At 48.8% G+C, this 6,634-nt stretch overlaps 1 long non-coding RNA gene across 1 annotated transcript; it reads right to left on the reverse strand.

Annotated features, from left to right (window-relative positions):
* Positions 1 to 1,171: 1,171 nt before the first annotated feature.
* On the reverse strand, positions 1,172 to 4,359 carry LOC122465539. The gene is made up of 3 exons (XR_006290459.1): positions 4,136 to 4,359; positions 3,014 to 3,121; positions 1,172 to 1,303 (listed from the first exon to the last, which is right to left on the reverse strand). It is a non-coding gene; the product is annotated as an uncharacterized LOC122465539 (long non-coding RNA).
* Positions 4,360 to 6,634: the final 2,275 nt, after the last annotated feature.

The following is a 6,634-nucleotide window of genomic DNA, read 5'->3' on the forward strand; positions in this document are numbered from 1 at the left end:
ATGAGGGTCCATGTTTGGCATCTGAGTGGATTTCAATGGCCAACGCGCTCATTTTACAAGGGGTTTCATAGACCCAGTAGCCACCCCAAACACAGCAAGAAATCATATCTACAGCCAGGCACTCAGATACCACAGAACATGCTCCAAGGAAAGAGTCCAGGATACGCACCTTAACACACTCAAAACCACCTTCACCAAACAAGAACACTCCACCAGAGAAGTAAATTGCATCATGGAATGGGCCACACAAATATCCCGAAAGAACCTGCTTCAATACAGAAATAAAATTCCCTCTGACAGCACACCCCTAGTTGTCACTTACCACCCCACAGTGGAACCCATACACGGTATCACAAACAGCTACAACCCATATTCCATGGGGACCCATCCTGAAATAAATCTTTCCTGAACCCACTTTTCTGTCCTTCAAACAACCCTCCAACCTCATTTTCAGAAGCAAGCTCCTCACAGACCAGGACTAACCATCTCAAAGTGGCATCAGACCCTGCAAGAACAACAGATGCAAAACCTACAGACATATCTCCACTGCTACAACGATCAACACCCTGTCACAACACACCTTTCCAGATCCATGGGTCCTACACATGCTATCACAACACATGGTATACTTCATCCAATGCACTAAATACCCCAACAACAGCTATGGGGGTGAAACCAGACAATCACTAAGCTCTTGAATGAACTCCCACAAAAAGACAAAAACACCCTATCACGTGTGGGAGAACACTTTTCACACAGCGATCACTCTCTATCTGACCTCTCAGTCCTCATCCTCAAAGGAAACCTACACAACACTGTCTAAAGGCGAGCCAGGGAGCTTACATTCATAACTTTGCATGACACTACAAATCAAGGACTGAACAGAGACACTGAATGTATGGCTTATTATAACAATCTATAACCCACTAACAACCTCCTCCCCCAGCTACTTCCCCTACCTCCGTGACTGGAGGGATGTTAATGGACTACTTCACCTTGTTTGGCCCTTTGAAAAATGTGTTAACTATTGATGCTAAGCAATCTGTTCCACCTTGCGTTTTGCTGTGACACAGAGTATGTTTCCCAGACCTGAGGATGAGCTCTGTGTGGCTCAAAAGCTTGTCTCTCTCGCCAACAGAATCTTGTCCAACAAAAGATATTACATCACCCACCTTGTCTGTCTAATATCCTGGGACTGACATGGCTACAATACCACCGCATGGAATTCAGGAAGTAGTTCGGCTGATGATGCTCACACAGGAACAGCCACAGCTCCTAGTTTTAGCTGACCGGCTCTGCAAGGCTAACAGGAATAAAAAGCAAGTGCATTTTCCCCCCTAAGTCTCTGATTCAGCAAAGCACTTAAGCACATGCTTAACTATAAGCCCTGGAGGAGTCCAACTGAGGTCACTGGGATGGGATTTCCAAAGCATTCAACTCCACCTCCCACTGGTGTCAATGACAAAATCTAAAGTTGTAAGGGGCTAAGAACCTGGCCCTTTGCGGAGATTTGCCTGTGTGTCCTACTCTTTGTGTCCCCACCAGCTAGGCTGTCAAAGTCATTCCAGACATTTGTATAAATGTATGAGGTGCTTCCTTCACAGTGCTTGGAAAGATTTTTCAATTTCAGGAGCCAGCTACTCTGCTCATTCAGGCATCATTCTGCCTTGAGACAGTTCTTCCTTATTACAAGGTCACTCTAACCTGGAATCTTCTGCTGCTGTTCAGTTTTGAGCGATCCAGGTGCTGCGTGTTAAGACACACGTTCCCTTTTCACAGGGTTTGGTGTTTAATAATCACTTCATGTAAGATAACCCAATATCCTCTTTAATTAGGATGTGTTGTGCATTCCCTTCCTGCTGCTTCTGACAAGCTCCTCCCTCAAATTAATCATGAAATATCTCCAAGAGATAGGAAACAATTAAGATAGGCAGGATGAGTAAATCTAAGGGACTCTGAAATTAGCTGTTCAGCATTATCGCTATCAAAGCCAAGCTTCACTTTAAATGGAAAACACGTCTGATAAGCTCTAGTACATAAATTAAACCCCAGATTGTACAAAATATGTGCACAAAATAAGAATGCTGTGGCTGTCCAGTACCTGTTTAACAGGGTGTCTGTTATCAACCAGTGATTATGATAAGTAGAAGAGAGCAAACCCAGGGAGGTAATTGGATTTGCTAAATCCAGCTTGGCTTTGGTTCTGGAACCTAACACAAAAGAGGGCAGCTGTCCTGGACTCCCACCAGCTGCATACAGTTAAGATCATTAACACAAACCATCGGGGACTGCATAAGGATAATCAGGGTTAGAGGATTGTGGGGCAGCGTGTTTATTTAAAAAAACAAACCAACATCTTTTCACTTTCCCCAGATGCAAGTCCTGAATGGAAGCTCTGCTGGAGATCCGCTCAGACACGGCATAGCTTTTCAGAGACCAGAAGGGCCCTGGAACCAGTAACTCCGGCCTAAAGCCAGGAACCTGAAGTTGTTTTTAGAAAGACATTCAGTCTCGATGCGAACACTTCAGGTGACAAAGAATCCATCCCATCCCGCTGAGAGCTGTTCCAACAGTAAATTCCCTGTAAATTCCCAGTAAATATTTGCATTTTATTTTTAGCCTTAATTTATCCAGCTTCCACTTCCTGCCTTTGGATGCTAGATCAAAGAGCCCTTTACTATAGAAATATTCTCCCACGTAGGTACTTCTAGGCCACAATCAAGTCACCAGGTCTATGCTAGCAGCGCTTTATTATTCCAGCAAAGTGCTCCTAGCACGGACACAGCGACCACAGCAAAGCTGTGTTTTGTACCAGTATAATAAACCACCCCCAGGAGCACAACAAGCTAGACCTGTAAAAACCCAGCTCTCCCCATGTAGCACAGCTACGCTAACGACGTCTGCTGGCATAGCTATTTCCATCCGGGATCACACCCCTGTGCCAGCAGAAGTCTTCGGCGTAGGCGTGGCCTTGGTTGTCTCTTTATTCAGCTTAATAGATTGATTTTCTTACTGAGCCAGGATCGTTCTTCATGAAGTGTGGACAGCAGAACTGGGGCGTGACACGTCAGTGATAGTTTCACCGATGCTGCAGAGAGTTCATGCCGCTGGTGATCCCTGTCTGAAGAAAGGAGTCTGATTTATACTACACAATCTTTCACGATTCTTTCAGTACTTGATACAGGCCGTCTCCCTCCCTCGCGCGAGTGCCTGAGGCCTGGGCTGTGCCTCAAAGTTTTGCTGGCATCGCTACGTTGGCCAGGAGCGTGGGAAGGGAAAAAAGATCACCCCGCTAGCCCGTGTAGCTATGCCAGCAAAACTCCCCACGTAGATGCAAGTATGCCAAGGAAGAAATGCTTCTGGATGGCATCGCTAGCGACCTTTGGGGAGATGCTGTGGCTGCCATGTCAGCCGAATGCTTTGTGCTAGCTTACGCTGAGCCTGCACTACAGGGCTCTGCTGGCTACACGGAAAGGCTCTTTAGTGTAGACCGAGCCTCATTCTCCACTGCTTTTCTCCTTGCGTTGCGCTACCACGTCATAAGGGTGCAAGGGAAGGGAGAATCCAGTCTGTAGGTCCAGAGTCAGCATTGGCTTTTGGTCTCTTTGTGCCAGCTGCGCCACCCTCTCAGCAACGGAAGGGCTGTCCCAGAAGCGCGTGCAGGTAGGACCGCAGCGTGACGTGCTGCAACAATCCCAGCTGATGGCTCAGGAGCTGGAATCCAGTGGCACAAGCCAGAGCAGAACATAGACGGCTCCAGTTTGCACACATGGCTTGTGGAGGCCCGGGCAGCCTCCAGGATCAGAACCACGGAGCAGGAGAGCAAGTCTGAAATCTATGTGAGCACAGACAAGAAGTCTAGGGGAGGTACCACAGCACAGGAAGAGATAGGGTCTATTCCATTAGCCTACTGTTTACCCTAGGCAAGTCTATTCCCCTTCCCATTACCTCTCACACCCTTTGTCTGTTTAGACTGTAAGCTCTATGGGGCAGGGACTGTCTCTCAATGTGCGTTTGTACAGCACCTGGCATGATGGGGCCCTGATCTTATCTGCAGCCTGGAGGCATTACCAGGGTACTAGTATTAAACAGGCAAGAGAATTCAACTCGTCCATAGCACAGGAAATTCCCTGACCTTTTCCAGGGATCCTCTGGAGCTGGCTGGTGTTTGATAGAACACTTGGCGTCGTTTTACTTTCACCATCCACAGCGACCAGGATTTTCAGACAGCCCTGTCAGAGGAGCAGGAAATGCCGAAGGCTCTGAAGTGGTTTACAAGGACTCCAGAAACGACTTCCTTTGGCTCCATCTGCTCAAGCACATCCTCTTGGCTTTGTGTCAGTGACTCAGACAGGCAACAGACAGCAGCGCTGCGGAGACGAGAGGGAAGAAAAGAGAAAAGCAACAGTCAGGTAGAAAATGAGAGGCTGCCATCACCACCAAGGAGACGACCATTTGGGTAGCTTTTTGGCTGCTGCAGTTATTGCTTTTGTCTTCAAACAAAGCTTATGAAGATTTCCCTTCAAAGCATAGCTAAAACCGCAGGATTCTTTCCCAGCTCCAAGTGAGAGAGAGAGAGGAACCACAAAACAGAACTAGTTCTTTCTAAATGGACTGCAACAATGCGGGAAGTGCAGATGTGGAAGGATGCACGATTACTACACAATCACGAAAGGTTCCAAATGAAATCGGAGCCCTGTTGTGCTAGGAGCTGTACAAACACATTTGGGAGACAGTCCCTGCCCTGAACAGCTTACAGTCTAAGTGGACAAAGCAAACAGAGGGTGGGAAGGGAAACAGAATCACAGAGAGGGGAAGTGATTTGCTCAAAGCCACACAGCAGGTCAATGACAGAGCCAAGAATAAAGCCCACGTCTTTAATCTCTAGACCACACTGCCTCCATGAAGAATGGGATGGAGAATACATCTCACTTGATAAGTGTGTTCAGTTCTGGTTATTCCATCTCAGCTGGAACAGCAGGGCTGCAGAACAGGCCCCAAGACTGATCAAGGCCATGGAAGGGGATACAGACAAACCACTAGCTAATGGGGGTTGGGAGGAAACTTCCCCTGGGGCAGGTTATCCAATAACTCTCTGCTGAGGAATTTCTTGCACCTTCCTGTGATCCGGCCAGTGCTGGCCACTGCCAGAGACAGGATATTGGGCTAAACAGACTCAGGTCTGATCCACACCCTCCTGTGTGTGTGTCCTGGAAGCAGAGGTGGAGAGCCAGCCTCAGAACACACCTACCTCAACCCTCTGCTCCGTCCCTGAGTGCGGGTGAGCTGGGAAATGAGAAGAAAAGAGGGTCCACCAATAGCAGGCCACAGGACTAGTTATCCCAGGATACCATCTGCTGCAGGACTGACTCCAGCCCTCCTCACAAGCCAGGCTGTGGCCTTTATATGCTGCTTTACTTACTCAGCTCGGACTGGGGGCAATCCGTGGTCACCACCAAGCTGGCTTTGACCATCACAAGGCCCGGCAGTGGCCATTTGCTCACAGGCCAGGAGATGGGGCAGAACTGATTTTGTGGTTTCTCTGAGGCTCCAATCCTCTGTCATTGCCATCGTGAGTGTCCCGTGAGAGCTCAGCCTCCTCAGGATAGACCCTTTGCCACCTCAGAAGAGGAAGCGACATGAAACAAGCCCTTTGCTACCAGGCAGCTTTGTTTCGGTAGCCTTTTTTTTCCCCCCACACAAACGCTCTCCTGGAAAGCTGCACCAGGTTAAACAACACAGCTCCCAAATTCACAAGTGAGGAATAGCAGAAGGCGGAAGAGTAAGAGGAGCATTCAGAGGAAAAGATGGTTTCAGACAATAGGAAAAAAGAACTGAGTGCAATGGAGTAGCATGGCCCAGTGGGTAGGGCAGCCACATGTGATTAAGGAGGCCTTGTGGCTATTCCCTGTTCTGCCCCTGAACACCTGGGTGACCTTGGACAAATCATCTCACTTCTCTGTGCCCTCTACTGCCTTTGCAGATACACTGGGACAAGCGAGGAGCTATGTTTGTAACCACTGGACCAGACACTGATGGCACAAAGCTGCTTGAAGGTTCACACTGCCAAAGGAAATCGGAGTTAGAGAGAAAGGCTGATCTTGCGGTTAAGGCCCCACCCTAGGACTCAGGAGGCCTGTGTTTGACTCCTGGTCCTGCCCCAGACTCCCTGGGTGATCTGGAATGGGTTGCCTAGGTCAAGACTTTCAAAGGGAGAATCCTACAGTTAACCTCTTCAATCCAGGTTTTAGACACCTAAGCCAATGGTCCCATTTTCAAAGGTGCTGAGCACTCTGCTGCTCCCACCGTTGCTGCAGAATCTGCTGGCTGCTAAGCACTTTTGCAATCTTGAGTCATCTGTTTATATCAGGAGCCTAAATGGAGACTCCCCTTCTGAGACTCTTGGCCTTCATCTGCAGGGCCACCCGCAGGATTCAGGGAGTCTAGGGTCCTTCCACTCCGGGTCTTCGGGGCACTTTGCCAAAGACCCGGAGCGGAAGAAGCAACTGCGGGTCCTTCACTCCGGGTGTGTTCGGCGGCACTGAAGGACCCTCACCGCTGAAGTGCCGCCGAAAATTATTGTGGGGGCCCCTGAAAACTCACGTGGGGTCCTGGGGCAAATTGCCCCACTTGC

This window comes from Chelonia mydas, chromosome 4 (genome assembly GCF_015237465.2).
Source record: "Chelonia mydas isolate rCheMyd1 chromosome 4, rCheMyd1.pri.v2, whole genome shotgun sequence".
In the NCBI taxonomy this organism is placed as follows: Eukaryota; Metazoa; Chordata; order Testudines; family Cheloniidae; genus Chelonia; species Chelonia mydas.